Source organism: Haliaeetus leucocephalus, unplaced genomic scaffold, assembly GCF_000737465.1.
Source record: "Haliaeetus leucocephalus isolate CR32 unplaced genomic scaffold, Haliaeetus_leucocephalus-4.0 Scaffold0, whole genome shotgun sequence".
NCBI lineage: Eukaryota > Metazoa > Chordata > Aves > Accipitriformes > Accipitridae > Haliaeetus > Haliaeetus leucocephalus.
In genome coordinates, this window is record NW_010972436.1 from 11,835,149 (window position 1) to 11,853,721 (window position 18,573).

The window sequence follows — 18,573 nt, forward strand, 5'->3', positions numbered from 1 at the left end:
AAAGAGTCGGTCACAGCCAGCCATGAGGCAGCTGGAGACTGAGGCAGCCTCGCACTGCCTCCTGACGGCACCGCGTTTGCGCATTAATTACAGTAAAGTGAGTCAGCGCTCTCGTTCTGTACTGCTTTTCCTGTGGCAAGTCGGTGAGGGTAAGGCAAAGGTGTGGGGAGAAGAAGCAGTTTAAACCTGGCCACCCACCACCCACTGCACAGCAACAAGAGATGAGTCCGGAGCACTCCGTGATGGATGCGGCTTTTCCTCATGCACGCCCTCAGTCTGGAAATGTGGGTCTTCAATAAAAACTTCTACCAACGCAGAGTTACCGTGTGTGTAAATTCACTCATTTCAGTCTCATCAAGTCATAAATTCGTTTCTCACTCCTTGCGACATTTACCTTGAAGGCATATTTGTAGAGGCAGAGGCAGCCTGGCAGCCATCCCACATGAAATGGTGGATTTTGTGAACTGGTGAAGCATCGTGTGACCATGCAGCCTTCCCTCCACTCAGACCACTGGGTACCAGACCCAGCTCTTTGAAGTTGAAAAGAAATGAGAGAAAACTAAAGTGCTGTTGGTTAATGTCAAAACTTCTTATCAGACACTGGAAGAGGTCAGAGGCGAAAGCTGAAATGCACAGCGCAGACACAACCGCTGGCAGGAGACAGGGCAGCTCAGAGGGCAGCAGATGCTCCCATGGGTACTGCCGCTCGTTAATGTGTTTTTAACTTACTGTAATTTTTTTCTACTAAATGGGGAAAAGGGCAAGTGGGGGAAGATGTCTGATTTTCTGCAGGTATCTTCCATTGAGAGTGTTTTCAAAAATTTGGCCAAAGGAGTAGAAGGAAGAAAAGCTCATATCACATAAAAAACACTGCAACATCACGTTATGCTGAGAACACTCATTTACCAAGGAAGAAAAAGTCCTCCCCTCACAACTGCAGACCCTAAAGTGTTTTTATACTGTGCACCGAGACAAATGAGAGCAATTTCTGTGTGAGCATATTTGCAGCACTTGGGCATGGAGGGAAATGGAAGGTGTCATGTGCTGGCCCTTCGGCTCTGGCAAGTGCTTTTGTTTTAGAGCTGGCCTGTTTTTCCCATCGCACCGGGGCTTGCAATAGTCTCTTCAGCTGTCTGAGACACCTACCAGGTGCTACGTAGTCCAGCAGTTGCCTTTTGTGGGGACGTCTTCCCTCTCTTATGGTGCTCTGAAGCAGTGAAGGAATTGGCACGATGCTGTCTCTGCTTCTGGGCAGCATGAGAGAGTACAGGGTCTTTAATTTGGAGCCAGATGCCCTACCCAAGCCATACATGTAATGGTTTCCAAAAGTCTTCTGCTTGCAAGCAGTATTTTCAGGGTAAAACAGCTAAGTACCAAACAGCAGTGTGGTTTGACCACTCTGATATGATAATTCCAGCTTTTTGAAATTTAGCTACCTAAATGCCCAAGTTCCTCATATAGCTCACAAAGAAAGGTAGGTGCCTCTTCAAGGCCTCATAAAAGAGGCCTTGCTTCAGACTAGGAGCCAAGTTAGAGGGGCAGAGAAGAGTTAGGTACACAGAGATTTATTTCATACAGATTAAAATCTTTGGCTTTCCTGCAGCCAAGGACAACTTATATTTGTACAGAAAGAGTGAAGGTGCAGTCCTTACAGTAGGCTGGATATTTTAAACTTATAGATCAATTGCTGGTCTATGACATGGAAAATGAGCAATTTTTATTGACTACAAGAGTTTCAATTCAGAAGGGGGAAAAAGAGGTACCAAGCAAAGATCTGTCTTTTACATGAGAAATTACAATATTCCAAGTTGTGGCACCCTGGCTATGGGAAGGGATTCCGCAGTCCAGCTGCTAGATGAAATCCCAGCCTTGCAGCAGTCAGCAGTAAAACTCCCATCTATTGTTAAGGATTGCAGGATTTCTCCGATATCCATGCAGCATTCTGATCTTGATCAGGTTTCCTCCGTGAAAAGGATGATGTTTCCGGAGTAGGCAGTTATTTTCTACATTACACAGTTGCAATCTGGTTGTTCTTACAAGAATCAGACCTCTAGTGAGTAGCAGGTTTGACTGCTTAACAGAAACCTGAATTTGACAGGGGAAGGGACAGAAAGCTGCTGTAGACATCAGACATCAATAACACAGAGCTCCACTGACCTAGAAGGGCTGAAGGATTTACCTGACATACTGGTACCCATGTGGGGAGGCCACTAAATGTAAAAGTGACTGCCATCATTAAGAAGATGGATTTCTTTGTTAGTCTTTCCTGTAATTTCTCTGTACCTCAGTTGTATTCAGGAGACCTTATAATTTTTGCCCCAGTGGCTAATTTAACAACCTGAAATGTTTTGTTTCATTCTCACCTTGGATGTCATTATTTATAAAAAGAGACAAGCTGACTCAGGACTGTACAATTGAATTGTTAAATTTGTAAACAGACTAATAATACATTGGTAGCAGTTGGGATGTACTTTACCCTTCATTAGTAGCTAGCCAGAGAAAGCTGCTGATACAATTAAAGAGCATTTTATGTATGATTATAGTGATTCTTAATTTTTTTCCTAGTCACATATTTCCATCTAAGCATTTTAATAATCAATATTTATAAATTCTTTAGATAAAACTGTTCCTCTCATCTTATTTTCTTATGTGGTTCTAATGCATGAGTCTGTGTTTCTCTTCAGTAACTCATTTTCTTTTACTTCTTTTTCCTCTCATGTTTATACCTATATCATACTTTGACTTCATCCAATTTTTGCTGCCATATGTCTATAAAGATAATATTTTTATCAACAAGGCACATGTCAGAGATGAATAGCAATGTGGAATTAAACCTACAAAGCTGTGAATAAAAGAAATCTTAGTTGTACTTTGTAGGTAACTTTCTGCCTGGAAACATTTATTTTTCTGTAGAGGATATTTTACATAATGTAGCTTAAAAAAGAAAAGCTTAAAGCACAGGTACCTGAACTGGTTTGAGGAAGAATGAGTCAGGGAGATTATAGCAGGGCACGAAGTCAAGCTTTCACATTTCAGGCATTAATTGGCCACTAAGAAGGAACAGCTGAAGTGTAGGAGGCAGCTTAATTTTGGTGGGCACTAACAAAGAGCAGAGAGGTTCCTGGTGCTTTTATTTCTCAATTCTGCTTCAATACAAATTAAGCCTGTGAAGGTTTTTTAAAAGTCAAGGCAAGTGGATGTGAGGATACTGTGCTGGGCTGAGATGATGTCTGCTTGCAGTCTTACCACCTCCAGCCAAGTCTTTTGCTGCAAGTACCATGGGCAGCTATGCAGGGCTGGGCTGCAGCACCTCCGAGCATCCTGGCACACCGCAGCACGGGGTAGTGCTTTCCTCTAGATCTGTATGTCAGAAGATGATGTTAAAAAAATAGTTGCAAGTGGAAGTGCTTTGGAGCTAACTCCAGTTCCTACAACCTGTCTAATTCAGTTGGTGGCTGAAATCCTGACCATGCTGAAACCAGAGATAAAATTGCTGCTGACCCAGAGGTCCCAGGAGCCCACTGGCCATCCTTGCTTCTTGCTCCCACCAGAGCTGGTGGGGTTTGATGGTATTTTTGCATGCTGACAAGCTGCGCTGACAGAGGGGCTGCATTTTTGACAGCGGGTAAGGTGGTAGCCTCTCCAGATCCTGCACTTCTCAAGAGGACAAGCTTGCCACAGATTGGCAATTTGGCCTTTTTAGAGCTAAACTGTAAAGGCACCCTGGGCGTGCACAGAGGATAGAAAGGACCTGAGGCTGTAAAATTAGCTACTTCTAATCTGCTGCCTTCAGGCAGACTGATGGGCAGAAACTTGCAGGCTAGCATGGAGATGGGCAGACTGGGGGTCCATCCTCCAGAGCCAGGGGTAAGAGGGGGCTGCCAGTTACCCTCCAAAAAGATGGATGCTGATTTACTCCCCGAGGAAGTCAAAGAGAAAGAAGAATTTAAACTGTATAAGTTTGTCCAGCTCCTGGACACCACAGCGAGTTGTTGCCCCTTATTCTGGGTGGACTGTAGCGTGACAAAACAATTCTTTGCCAAAAATTAAGCACGGAGTTTGTGTTTCATCTGAATATGAGCAAAATGCATGCAATGGCTTTAAAATACTTATAAAATGATGCCTCTATAATGTTTAAAAAAGTATTTGGAAAACTTAGCGAATAGTCTACAGAAGTATTGCACTGCTATATAAATAAATAGAAACTGGAACATTCAAAGGAGAGTGCAAGGTCCTGCCTGTGTTTTTTGAAGCATCCTAGAGACCCACGTGGCAGGGATTACATTCTCTGTTAATTCTGCACTGTGGTTTATTTTCTGCAAAATTCTATAGTGCAAGGATAACAGAAGCGTTTTGAAAATGTATCATGAATAGGTATCAGCTCTGCTCAGAGTCTAAGATATATATACACAAAATATATATGAAATCAAGCATTTGTTGAAAAATGAAAGTAAAGTAACTCTACCAGGGCCAATGAGACATTGTCTTTCATTCACTATCCTAAGCTGATGTTTTCTATTAGAAGAGCTTTAGGTGGAATGTGCCTGGGACGTTTTAAGCAGAAGAACAGGGATCAAGACAAGATTAACTAGGATGATGAAAACCTTGAAGTACACATTAGCCTATGTTGTGTTAGCTTGTGCCTTTCTGTATACAAAAAAAGTGGATTATACATGTATGCCCTATTATTCAAGAGGCATTAATGATTGTTAGCATTTACACAAACTCCATTGCCAGCTTCATTTCATGGCTAGTGATTAATCTGCTACTTTTTCTATATCTTTAAAGAAATAACTTGGAAAATACTTAAAAGTATGCTATAGTTTTCTTCCTCTTTATGAGCTGCTAAGACTACAAAGAAATTGCTACATTTTCTAAGTGTGAATTAAGAAAGAATAAGGATTTTTTTGTCTAATGAAAGAGCTTTACATGTTCTTAGTCTAGCTGCTACTGTAAGAGTTGTAGTTTAAAAAAAGAAATAAACACAGCTGCATTTAGTCATAGTGTTTAGTAAGCAAGAGGCCTTACTATACAGAGATGTCACGAAAAAAAAACCAAACCCAAACCTGTAGTTTTAACAATCTTCCAGTTCTAAAATTCTGAAAAAAACCATGTGGTTCAGTTTTTAAATGGTGGTTTTAAACTCATTATAGTCTTCTGTAAACCCAGGGAAGACAAGGGTATTTCTGAAGTAGTCAAGAGTTAGTTTGCAGAATTGTAAGAAAATTATAAGTATTTGGCTGCATATGTGGTTGTAAATGGACACTGTTGTGTTAGTCTGATTCTAGTACAGGAAATTACTTTCTCAGACATACGTTTTTTTTTTTTTTAATAGATTTCAGGTTGTTTAATCTGCTTTGTAAACTAAACTATTGAGAAATGGTGCATGAGAAATACCGATTTTCAGATTCATCCTCTATTTTACAACAAAAGTCTACTGTATATTTTTTATTCCTTCTTCTTATTTGGATAAAGAGCCAGAAGCAAAATCTGCTTGCAAAACTCAGCACTTGAGTAATGATGTGGCCATTAGTGTATTCATATGGACACTTATTAACCACAATTATCTAACGAGAATAGATACTCCATGTATGTATCTGACACCCACAGAAAATGTGCAGGCACACTATGCATAGCAATTTGCCCTACAATGCTTAATATGTCAGGAGTGCTCACCAGTCCTCATTTTCTGCCTGCTGTTTCATAGTCTTTAGTATTCTTCTACAATTAGGAAGAAGGTAATCTCTGCTTTCCTTAAGGTACAAATGACTGTTTAAATGAAACCAGTAACATACCCCACCTTACAGCAAAACACTATTGATGCTTCTCCCAGCTTTCCTTTGCCAAGCCCTAAAATGACAACACGCTGAACATTGAATTAAGTGGGACATTTTAATATTCAGCAAGAAATTGTCCAGCATTACCTCAGCTCACTTATTGCTTCTGAGTATCCTGGAGGCTCTTCTGGGGACTGCTGCAGTATCTCTGGGAGCTCTAGAAGATCTTGCTGTGGTCCACACTCATGTGCATGTTTCCTCTCTCGGCTGGCATGGTCATCAGCCCCGTTGCTCTTTTCAGGATACCAATGAGAAAAGCTATTTCTTTCACAAGTACAGGCTTTCCTGTTGAAACAAATGTCGATAATTTCAAAGCTGTCAGGCAGCTACTGAAATCAGTCTGAAAAATGCCGTGTCAACTACAATACAGTGTAGTGACAGATGTGGAGCTAAAAATACCAGTTCGACAATATTTTGAAAAGTTGGGCCCTACTGAGAGATGTATTGCAGGCTCAGTCCCTTGAGGTCTTGGCACAGCTGTGGACTAGTGAGCAAGAAAAGCAGTATGTGGGAAGATCCAAGGGCTGGAGCGAGGCAGGGCTGGACCATCTCACCGTTCCCGGGAGCATGACCCTGCTGGGGGCTGGAGCACCACGGGGCGAGAGCAGCTCTGCTGGCCCAGCCATGCTGCAGCAAGGCATCATCTTGTTTTATTCTCTGTGCCAAAGGTTTGGGTCCCCATCCCCTGAAGATTGCCTTGTGGAGGGAGAAGCTGCTACTGTCCTCTTAAAAAGCCACAGGAGATTTAGCACAAAGGCAGACAGGTCTACCATCCACAACTCATACTCACACCATACTAAGGTGTGTTTCCATCATGTGCAATATAAAACCATGGGCACTCTGCCCTGGCAGAATCCTGAGCCCTGGTTATTACATTATTGCGTTACCAATGTTTACCCAAGGAGCTTATCTTCTGTTTCTGCCTCTGCTGATATCCCCCTTCATAAAACATCCCTCCCAAGCACTGTCTGACCCTCCTTGAATTTTACCCCTACTGTGATCCTCACTCCCATATCTTTCCTGCAAATGAATGTGAGAAATTGCTGTGAGCTGGACATCAACTTTTTTCCACTGGAAAAATTAACCCTTTTTTAATGTCATTTTTTTACTCTCCTCCTTTAAACCAAGGTCAAGCCTCTCCCCTCTGTCCAAACTATTTAATCATGCAACATTTGTTACTTCTGCTTCTTTTTTCCCTAGTACAGTTCCTAACGCACACAGAGGAAAGTACTGGAGCTTGGATTCCCTGGTAGCACGTGCTGAAATTTTCAGTGTCTCTCCAGAAAGGTGTGATTAAAAACAGACAAAGGAATTGTTTTGCAGACCTCAGCATCTTCTGGCTATTTTGTCCCACTAATTGCTAAAGTTGACCACCAAAGCCAGGTTTACTGCCTGACGGGCCATTTCAGTGTTTGGAAAAAAACCACTTAGAAAAATGCAGGGGCCAGCTTTACCAAATCATTGTGTCAAACCTATATAAAGTTGCCCTACCAATAAATTTAATGAGAATGAACTAAACAGCTTTCTACTGATGTAAGAAGCTTATATTTCCAGACAGAGCAAGGGACTTTGTTATACCACACTACTGGCAAGCGTCTGCTTTTGTCTGTCATTTTCTTTCTCCGGACTCTGATTTTATTATCATATTGCTGTAATGAAAAGCACAAATCATCTGGACAGCAATGGCAAGGAGCCGTATCTCACTGCTCTGATCTCACCAAACGACTATATTTCAAGGCTTTGTCATCATACAATTTTTGTGAAACATACCAACTAGTTTGAGGACTAGCATGCGAATAAACAGGAGCTGGCTACATGGGTCTCCTCTGAGTCACGTCAGACAGATATTTCAGCCCTGCCTTTGCCTGTGCCCTTCACTCGTGGCTGGCCGCAGCAGCTCCCTGTGCAGCGGCTCCCTATGGAGCCTTCTGCTCTCCTCCGTGGGGACCAGGGATCAGGGATGGGGATTTCCCAGGGGGCAAGTCAAACATTACAGCGCAGCAGGGAAAGTTCTGTTTCCCCCATAGTTTCACATACTGGGAACAAGTGTTTCATTGCTATTGCTCTGTTCGTAATCCAATTACTTCGTGCGTTGTTCCCTCCCATCTGACAGCAGGAAACTCTGCTTTCTGAATTGCACACATTTATTGCGACTTACATGCAAAATTCCCACAGTAGAAATAGTGCTGTGATATTGTAGCTTTTTTCAAGCTCAATTCCCTCTCCTTTAAATTAAGAAGGCACTGGACTGGAGCACTAACTCAGCATTGTTTCAACTTTCAGTCGATATTCAAATCACCTCCCAGCAAACTAAGCCCACTCATGTGCTAAGAAACAGCTGTGAGCATATCTTATTTGGGTCTTTGTGTAAAAGCTGCAGGATGGAGATAGAATCTGGAGAAACTGAGTGACCTTGCTTTAAAAGGCTGCTAAACTTTAATGTCTTTAGATGAAACATTCCAGAAAGAGCTAGTGATTGAGATATGTAATGTGATATCTGGAAAACTGACCCCAATCTCTGGTTATTGACCCTCATCTTACCTGCTGCTGCTGCAGAAAGCTCAAGTAGCTGTGCAAAGGCAAGTGTGAACACACTCAGACTCTGCCAAAGGTAATGATACATTTCTACCAACAAGAAGAATTAGGTGGGGGAAAACTGATGGTTTTTGTTTTGGAAAATTTTGCAAATAATTACTTCATTAAAAAAATGAATCCAAAACTATACAAAAACCCAAGGTGATTATTCACTGCAAATTCTTCTTAATTTTACTATTATGAAAATGGTATTTTGGGCTGAGATTTTTCCTCTTTTAAGTTGTTACTGGTGCATGTAAGGAGGGCATTACTGCTTGCATTCCTGTGCTGCTTCAACAGCAAGATGGAGTCAGAGGGGCACCAAGAAATTATCACCTGTGGAAAGAAGGTAGGGTAAGGAAAGATTATGAGAAAGGGCAATATAAAAAAACTTTACTTTCTCACCAGAAGCTGTATTAAGCTACCCTTATCCAAGTGGCTCTCCAGTGGCTCTCTGTGTCCACAAGGTAGGCAGAGTTCTGCCAGCACCAGCTGCTTGAGTAGTGCTTTCCTTCAAGAAGGCATCCTGGTTCATCACTGCAGAATCATATTGCTCATCCTGTTTATAAAGCAAAGCCTCTCATACCCAGATATTTATGGCATGATATGAACTCCAAGTGGGTTCTTTTGTGAAAAAGTGACAGTGATATTTGTACACTTAATGGTTTTAACAACAACTAGCATTTGAAATCCATGTATCTCAAAACACCAGTATGATCCCTAATGTGTAGATTTGTTAACAGAAATACTTCTGTGGCCAGTGCAGCACTGCAAGCTAGGGGCTTATTTTGGACAGAAACATGGGACAAAAGCAACTAGGTCTAATCACCAGTAAAGCCTCAAAATCTGCAGCCCCACCTTGAAACATAAGAAATTTTGAGGCACACATGTCCTCAACTACAGCCAGTCTGTAGGAGCCTACTAGGTGGTGTTCTGGGTGTGCCTTGAAAGACCTATATATTGGTGTAGCTAACCAGGTGAATGTTTAGCTCAGTGTAGTCCTTTCTGGACTACAAACTGAATTTCTTATCATCTGATTCCATAGACTCCTCCCGCAGATTTCTCTCATGTACAAAACCCAGACGGGGTTCAGCACATACCCGTGGAGACGCTGCTCTGTCCTTTATTCAGGCATCCATGGTCAGAGACAGGGCAATGACATTTCATTCTCTCCTCTGCTTCAACAAATTTAATCTCATGCCTCAAGGAAAAGTACCTTGCACTACAAATTTTTTTTAGGTGCTTATTGCTGGACCCTTCTTCTTTTTTTTTTTTCCTGGAAAAAAATATGGGAGTTTTGAGTAAAAGATGGTAAGTGAACCTCACTCCAGAAAACTATATATATATATATATATATATATATCTACACATACCTGCACATACAGCTTGCACTGTACTGAATATATGAATGTATTGACAGCCTTCTCAAATTTGCTTACCCATTACCCTTTGGAGTACAAGAAATAGAAATAGTAGCAGTATTGATTATACAGCAGTACTGCACCCTTGAGTCTAACCAATATAAATATGTTACATTGTGAACAGTGTTACATGAGAGGTGGCTGCTACATGGTGCTGTCAGCAGTGTTCCTGCCAAATTCCAGAGCTGTTCCAGTGCAGGTGTGCTCCAAGGGGAGGCTAAAATGTTGCATTAAGTGCAGATCATTAATGTTTAAATTCCATTGAATAATATTTAAATCATGATTTTAAAAAAAAGGCAACTTTAAGAAAACACAATTAAATCTGATTCTATTTTGAGCAGAGCAAATGACATGTAATTTTTTTCCTTGTTGGTTCTTAACTAATTACAAGGAGTATTGAATTTCTGGGTTCCTGAATATTGTATAGCTATTCTAGTGGCTATTTGTGCATTCATTATATTCACTGCAAAACTTCTTGCCTTTAGAAGACACAAGATCAAGCACCCAAGGCCAGATTCTATGCCAGTGGAATCAGTGGGGACTTTGCCATTGATTTTGTTAGAAGCAGAATTAAGCTTTTATGTGTTGCACTATCTTGTTTGTGAATGACTAAATTATCAATTTGTTTTAGCACCTCTTTCAAAGCTTATTGAAGACAATGAAAATCTTTTTTCATAAAAACAAATCTTTCATCATGATATTTTAAAAGTCTGTGTAACTATCACCATCATGAATATCTCCACTATTTTACAAAGATACCCTGAGGCAGCTTTAGGAAGCAGAAAATGCAATTGCGTGGGGAGTGGTGGGCAAACACACAGCTGTGTCTCTCAGGCGCGTATGTTTCCTGGAGATTTGACTGAAAAGGACTGGTCAGAAGCAGACAGATGGAAACACCGCACTGGTCCACAATACAAGTCTTCAGACTCAGATTTCAATAATTCCTCTATGTATCATCTGTGCCCTAATACAGTTGCTCTTTGGGCAAGTGAACCTTGTTGCCTCTATCTGAAGTCAAGAAGAATTAGATTACAGAGGATAAGTTCAAACCCATAAAACCAGGAAAATTTAACTTCTGTGATAAAAACCACGAGAGTTAAAATCATATGCTGTTTTCCGTGCATTCCTATAATACCACAGAATCTGAACATCTTCCAGTGGTGCATCAAGTGATGCAGCTAATATTTGTCACATGTGTTTTGCTTTCTCCTCTGTTACCACTCAAGGGCTCAGTGTGTGTCTGTGAAATGTCGTGTCCTGTATTGGTAGGGACACTACCTGACTGGGCATTTAGCCTCCTTGCTGCTCTATGCCAATTTTAGACAAGTGAATTGAAGAAACACCCTAACAGAAATTCTTCATGACTATATTTTTAGACTTGTCCCCAGGAAAGCTCAGTCTTTATCCTTAAACTAGAAAATTAAGACTTACCCCCCGCTTCAAGTTTTTAGGGTGCCCCTTCAGAGACACTTTCAAACAGTGTAAATTCCATGGATATTTTTGGCTTTTGGCTTTGGTGAAGCATAAAGCATCATTTATGTGTTAAATACACACAGACGCTGCAACTCTCCCCAAGAAAGTTCCTGTTACACTTAATTTGTTTCAAACGAAATTTTAGTGTCCTCTCCTTCTGATGCCTGATGGTCACAGCCCCAAAAAAGTACTAGGTCTGTTTTCAATCTCTTTAAGGCAGAAAAGCACTATCCTTTAGTGAAAGCAGATGGGAAAGCCTGGGATTCCAGGCAATTACACACACGTAGTGATCCAGGAATAGAGCAGCTGATGATGTTAAACTCTTTCAGCCCTCTGGAATGGATGAGTCCTTTTTTAAGGATAGACTCAAAGGAGTAATATTTTTCAAATTGATGGATTATAACCCTTGACAGATACTTAAAAAAATAGGAGCTTAAGGAAAATATGGCCGGAAGGCAATACCTGTTGGTACATGATTAAATTTCCATTCTCAGTATGCTTGTGATGACCCAACATTGTAATTGAGCACGGTCATGGAGAGTGACCTAAACAGCCCATACCTTGCCTCCATTGTACCCACTGAAATCTCTTTGAGACGTGAAGAGTTTTGCAACCCCAGCAGCTGCAAAGGACTTGTGTTACCACTGCATGATTGGATTTATTAAAAGCAATTATAATCATTAACCACCAAGCACAGCAGGCAAGAAAAGGGGAAAATACTGTGAAGCACAACAGACATATGAGGTGTAAGTCACCTTTGCAGCCTTCTAACACTGAGCTGTCATGGACTCTATAGTTCGTTTAAACTAAAGCAGACCAAGAGTCCTCTGAGGTGTAGAGTGTTGTGGACTGCTAGTGAGCAACACAGAGTCGGCACATTCTTGGTATCAAGCAGCCCATTCTGGTCCAGGGTAATGTCCGTACCTGGAGATTGTAGGTTATGTCTTACAGCATACCCCCTCTGAGTTTGTACTAAGTGATTCCTGCTCTGAAGGATGATAGAGGTTTTTTACTTCTACGCTCCTCCAGATCTGCTTGTAGGGGCAGGAACTCAAGTGAGAGTGTCCCAGAGCTGCTTTCAGTGTACATTTCTAGGAGCTTGGCAGAGTTGCCTGCAAAATCAGAGGCCTGGACACTATGACTACATTCCTTAATCCTCCAGAAGCATTTGAGGTCCGCCAACAGAAAGGGTGCTATTCCAGATTATTATTTAGAAGATGCTGAAATCATAGGTCAGAAGTATAAGTCAATGTATTAAAGATCACTGCTGGATTTGCAAGAAGGCAGTTTTCTGAAAGAAGGATCATTGATTTCCATACAAGAGGGATTTTACATCTGGTTTTAAGCCCCTCCTTCTCCAAATAGTTGCCAAAGTCTATCAGCAGAAGGGTGGGGATGAGCTGGGATGAAATGAAACACCTTTTTAGATGTAAGGGCATTTTACAGTTGCTGGTTCTTCTTAACTTTAAATAAATTTAAATAAGCCATTTTAATAAAATGGAACAATTTCATTCAGGAATAGCCAAAAAAGAGCATCCTGAGGATAATCACATAGGGTTTTTCCCACCAACAGTTCTAAAAGTCAAGACAAAATTGTGAAACAACTGCAGGTTGCTAACAAATCTATAGCTGGCAATAATGTGGTGTGATCAGATGTGCCGTAAATAACTAAACTGAGGTCTGGATGCTGCTCCATTTCCTCTTTGCAGCTGTGGCCAGTAGCTGTTTATCATATAGCTGGAAGGCACAGGTAGGCTGCATTCTTCATTCTTCATGTTCTTTCATGGATTTCCATGTTTGTTTCATGGACTTGCACTCAGCTATGACATTTATTGTGCAGTTATGCAGTGCTGGCTGTGATGACAAAGTTGGTTTCAGAGGTACCTGCTCTGGAGCTTCTGGTGACTATTTTAAACATTTCAGTGACCTGGTTTACAGCATGGCCTCAAAACCAGCCATAACTTCACAACTTAGAGGCAGTAAACCTCAGCATAGCTTTGCAACACTTGTTCATGGCTGTTATGAAGAAAGGAAGGAGCTTCTTAAACCAGCTTTCCCACTGTAGCCAGCACACAGGCTTGACTTGATTCACTGCAGAAATGCAGTCCACTAGGCACTACACAGTGGAGAGTCCTAGGATTTGTATTGATTGGAGGCAATCTAGAAGTCCTATCAGTGCAAAACCTGCTGCAGAGCTACAGCAAACCATAATACGAAGGGCCGTGCTTCCCTGCTTCTCACAGTTTTGTCATGACCCAAATATAATGGGCTAATTGTTTCTTAGGACTGAATTTAGGACTCTGTTTCTTGTTAGAGGCAAGTCCACATTTGCTTCGTTAATCCCCTGCAGAAGTCCCTACTGAATCCTGAAGTTTATTTTCACTGAGGTCTCTGTCACACTTGAGTCTTTTTCCCAGTACAGAGAATTGCTGTGTTTCCCCATATGGCTCCCATATTTCTGGAGTATATTTTTGTCTGTATATATATATATATGTTCTCCTACCCTGCCCTTCATTAAAGTAAACATGTGTACCATAAGATCTCTTTGTCACGTAGCCAATGCTTTCTTGGTACCTACGTCAAAGGCAGAGAACATTCTGCCATTCTGTGTATGCTTCCTATAGAGCAGCTCTGCTGCTGTGTCCATGATCAGCTGTTTAAAATACCAGTTGGGCATGAAAATGCTCAAGTCCCTTCAAAATTTTCAGAGAAATTTAATATCCCTAACCAAAGTCAGTATTCCTGGAGACTGGGGATTTGCATGAAACAGTAAGAAACAGGGAGGAGAGAAGTTCTGTCTCTTCCAAGAATTTTAACTCCTACATGAAAGTTGCAGAAAGTGGCTATTTTCAGTTTGGATTAGCAACCCTGAGCCCTGTCCTGGAATTAGACATCTGTGTCAGTGCTTTCTCACAAACACACATAAGGAGGTTTGTCATTTTTCCCAACAGCCTACTTAGGATATTTTAGAAGATTTGGTTTCAGTGGTGTCCTATGCCTAAGGGAAATTTCAACCCACTACTGCCCCAAAAAGCTAAATCCCCATTGTTTTTTCCCTCTACTTCCTGTGTAGATTCTATATGTGTGTGTGTGTGTTTATGTTTATGTAAAAACAAAGGCACATAATTAATTAACTTGCACAAAACACACTGAGAGATCTCATTAGAATCAAGGAAAATGATGTCTTGTAAGGTATTGGTAGCATGTTAATTTGGAACTGAAATATGTTCACATTAAAGTATATACACTTAATTAGCATTGATTTTAAAATGGAAAATGGCCTCCCAGAATACTCCAGAGCAATTCCTTATGTCTTAATTTGCAACAAATACTACTCCAAGAAACAGATTTTAGTGGGGACCAACCTATTTTAGGCAAGAGGAGATGTATAAACTTGAAAGAGGTAGAACATGCACTGTAAGAGCGAACTGTTAGGATAAGCTTCCTAGACCTCACACAGAAAAGTCTCCTTGACCTGCCTTCAATGCTTGCCAAAACCAGGCAAGATTCTCCTTTCTTTTGCATCTGTTCACATTCCAGCTTTTAGATAATGGATGGAGGTCTCATTCACACTAAAGATATAATTATGGTAATATCATGCTCACATAAACACTGAATGAATGGGCAGATTTACAGGACAGACTGTGGCCCACTTTCTGTGCTTCCTTTCCCTTTTACTCATAAAACATTTCTTAACAAGAAATTGATTTTCATATTCAGTTTTGCAGCACCTTAATCCTCTTGCTTGGCACTTTTTCCTGGGACATCACCCAGTGCAAATGCACAGACCTGCAAATGTGTTCATGAACAGAGGTGCAAGCAAGTGAAGTACTGATCGCTGCAGTGAACCCCTGGGGAATTGAGCTGCAGAGACATAGGTGCTGGGAACAAGCACAGTATCCGAATTTGAACTCAGGTGCCTTTCCATGACTCTGTTGCCTGTATTTCCCTTATTTCTTTACATGGTAATCGGGCTAGACAGACAGTGAGAAGAGCTGACCTCCTGAAACCTGAAGTTTTTATTTTGAAATTGGTCACAACTATTTAAACACGACATACTTGCTTTTCCCCATATATAGGATTGGATCTTTGGCAGCCATGAATCATCTTAACATGCGGGAGTTCCAAGGAGGACACAGACACTGGCTGCATTAGGAGGATGAGGCTGCACAAAGTTTCCGTGCTGTGGTGAGCACTTTCTCATATGGGCAGTCCTTGGGCTTCCATGGACTATAAACACTCACCTGTCTAGGAACAGTGACCATATGCAGCTCAGAACTGCAGAAGATCTCTTTGTTATTCGTTTTATGTAAAGGCATTCATACAACCATGACACATGTCAAGATAAAACTGTTAGATAATATCACATATCTCTACATTGCTAAAAGGAAAACATTTATGGATAACATAAGTGAAATACACACAGCTCTTTCCAAGGAAGCGAACACAAGGTTATCACTTATATCTGCTGACAGTAACAGATGGCAGCACTAATTGTTGTTCAGAAAGTTCACGTTTTGATTTTCTCAAGGGCAATGCATGGACATGGACATGATGTGTTTCTGTATTACCACATTTGTGCACCGCTTAGAGAAGTGCTGCTGCTTCCCACCGTTGGTGGGGTGTCCCTGAGGCTTCTGCTGTAAGCAGGGAAGGGGGCTCCACGGCTCCCCTCTTTCCTTCCTCTCTGCTCTTGCTTGGCCTCTGCTATCCCCACAGCACCAAATGCCGGTCTGACCCCTCTGAAAGGCAGCTCAGCAGAAAACTATTCCTTTATTTCATTTTTGCATGAGGTTAGTTTGCTAGCAGCGAACTGAACCGAATCAGCCTCCCGAAGGGGTGAGCACAGATCCTGATGGTAGAGAAAAAGGGGGGGGCTGCACCCCTGGGGAGGGGGACGGAGGAAAAGAGGAAGGAACAGGGAGGAATGGGCCTGCACCATTCAGAGCAGCACACTGTCAATGTAACAAACAGGATTTTTTTTAACAGCAGAATATGAATGGAGCAAAATGTGAGCAAGCTTCAGTAATGATGCTTGATATTTCCACGTACAGTGGAGAGCAGCTACAATGGTACAGATGCAGAGGCGTTGCCAAGGAAACAGACGTGTTTTGCTTCAGATGTGCAGTGAAGCACATACTCCAGACATCCATATAGCCTCATTACCACTGCATCTGAATACCTCAGTCATTAATAATGAATTTTACCTTCAAAACACCCCAGTAGTGCAGTGGCACTTTATCCCATTTTTAAAGGAGTGAAAACAAGTAGGTTGAACCACCTGCCCAGTCATACCAGCACTCTGTGGTCAGACCCCTGAAATCTAAACAAGAACACAGCGGTTGTACCCGTCACCCAGCCAGCATCGTGACTTTGATGTGGGTCAACAATAAACTACCAGGGAAGACCGTAAAGATAACAAAACTCCAGCTCCTGATATTGGCCACCAGACCATTGCCAGGGAATTGTTCCAGCTTCATTTCCAAGGATATGTGACAATTTCTTCCCTGGAAGTAGCAGGGAAACATGGATGTGGTCTGGAACTCTGTAGTTCAGAATCAAATAAAGGTATAGGAAAAATCTCTTATCATAGGCATAATGGTAATTTTATTAAAAATTCAATGGAAAGAGAGATAAGAAAATGAGCAGACATTACCCGTAAAAATCCAACTTTTTATCATGCTCCATTCACTTCTGCCTTCAAACCAGCACAGCACCCTATAACCTTGGAAGAGAAGAAAGGGTGGGAGGTCTTCTCTGTTTAGGGAAGATGAAGGAATGGCCCAATTATAGGCAAATACACTGTCTATATGCTACCCAATGCTCAGGCTGTATTTTCCTTGCCCTTTATTCTCATTTTCATTTCTAGTTTATCACATGTCTAGCAAACTTTGGTCTTATTAGAACAAAGATACAATTAGAACACTCATTATTTCTCATTATTCTTATAGGAGAAATTGCTATGCTGAGACATGTACTTTTTAGATTCCTAGTGAAGAAGAAACAGCACGGGGCTCTGAGGGTAAGCTGTGGATGACAGGTAATACACTGAAAACACAGGCTGTGGTAATAGGCTTTCAGTCCCTTTTAAGAAATCTGGAGATAAGTAGCAAGATCACAAGAAAAAGCTAAATAATGGTCCATGGTGAATAGAGTAGTCCATAGAGATTTCGGGATGTCCGATGAGTTCAGAGTCAATGTTATGAGCTCTGTGTGTCAGGGCCTGTTCTGAAAACCCGTTCCAAAGCCTGGCAACATCTTTTCTTCAAAACAGGGGAGTTTTCTGAGCTGTGGCTCAATTGCACAATGTGAGCTATGGAAAGGAGGAATGTCATGTCCTATTCTGCTAGTCTTTGGCTAGTTTGTCAAAGGTGCTGCTTCCTTTTGGACTGTCTGGTCTGGACAAATAGGTAACTGAGCATTAATTCACTTAGATGGTTGAAGATGACACTTTTGCCATTATTAATACAGACCCAACCTCAATAGTCCTCAAAAGTGAAAATACCTGTGTCCTAAAACCATCTTTGAAGATGTCTACTGTCTACTTTTGCTTAAGAAACTTCTTCATCTGCCCATGAGAAACATTTTTCTCAGATTTTTTCTCAGATTTTAAATATGAACAAGCTGCAAAGACACAAATAAAAATAAATAAGTGCCAAGAGTACAGAATCCCATCTAATTTGCCTTTAGAAACACTCTTAAATACTTCTGCATGAAAGTTTAAGCCCCAAAACATTTTCAACACCTGTGATGTAGAAATTCCCAGATTTCTTCACATATACATGTTTTTCTTTCTAATAAAGCAGACCAACACATTCTATCGTATCAAATGAGGTTAAGGGTTTAGCTGGAATCCACAGAAATTGAGGGAACAGGGTGACTGTGACCTCCTCTGTTTTCATTCTTACATCCTCTGTGTCTGAGTATTTTCTTATGTCAAATTAATTCAGTCTTTGAAGACTTCAGTGTTGACCTTAGGGCACCTAATACAAGTCAGTATGACTGTTCACATCCAGAAACAGACTCAAGCCCAAAAGAAAAGCTACCCAAAACATAACATTTATTTTTGCAATGATTTTATCATTCAGAAATTAGAGAGGAGAAATATAACAAAATCTGTATTGCCCAAAACACTGTACAAGGCAAACTGCAGACTGTGTATTCCTCTTCTTTTGAAAATTAGTGTGTATGGGCATTTAGCAGCCAATTACTACTCATCTAAATCTGTACAGAAATTTCTAACAAATGGATACATTGAATATCATCTG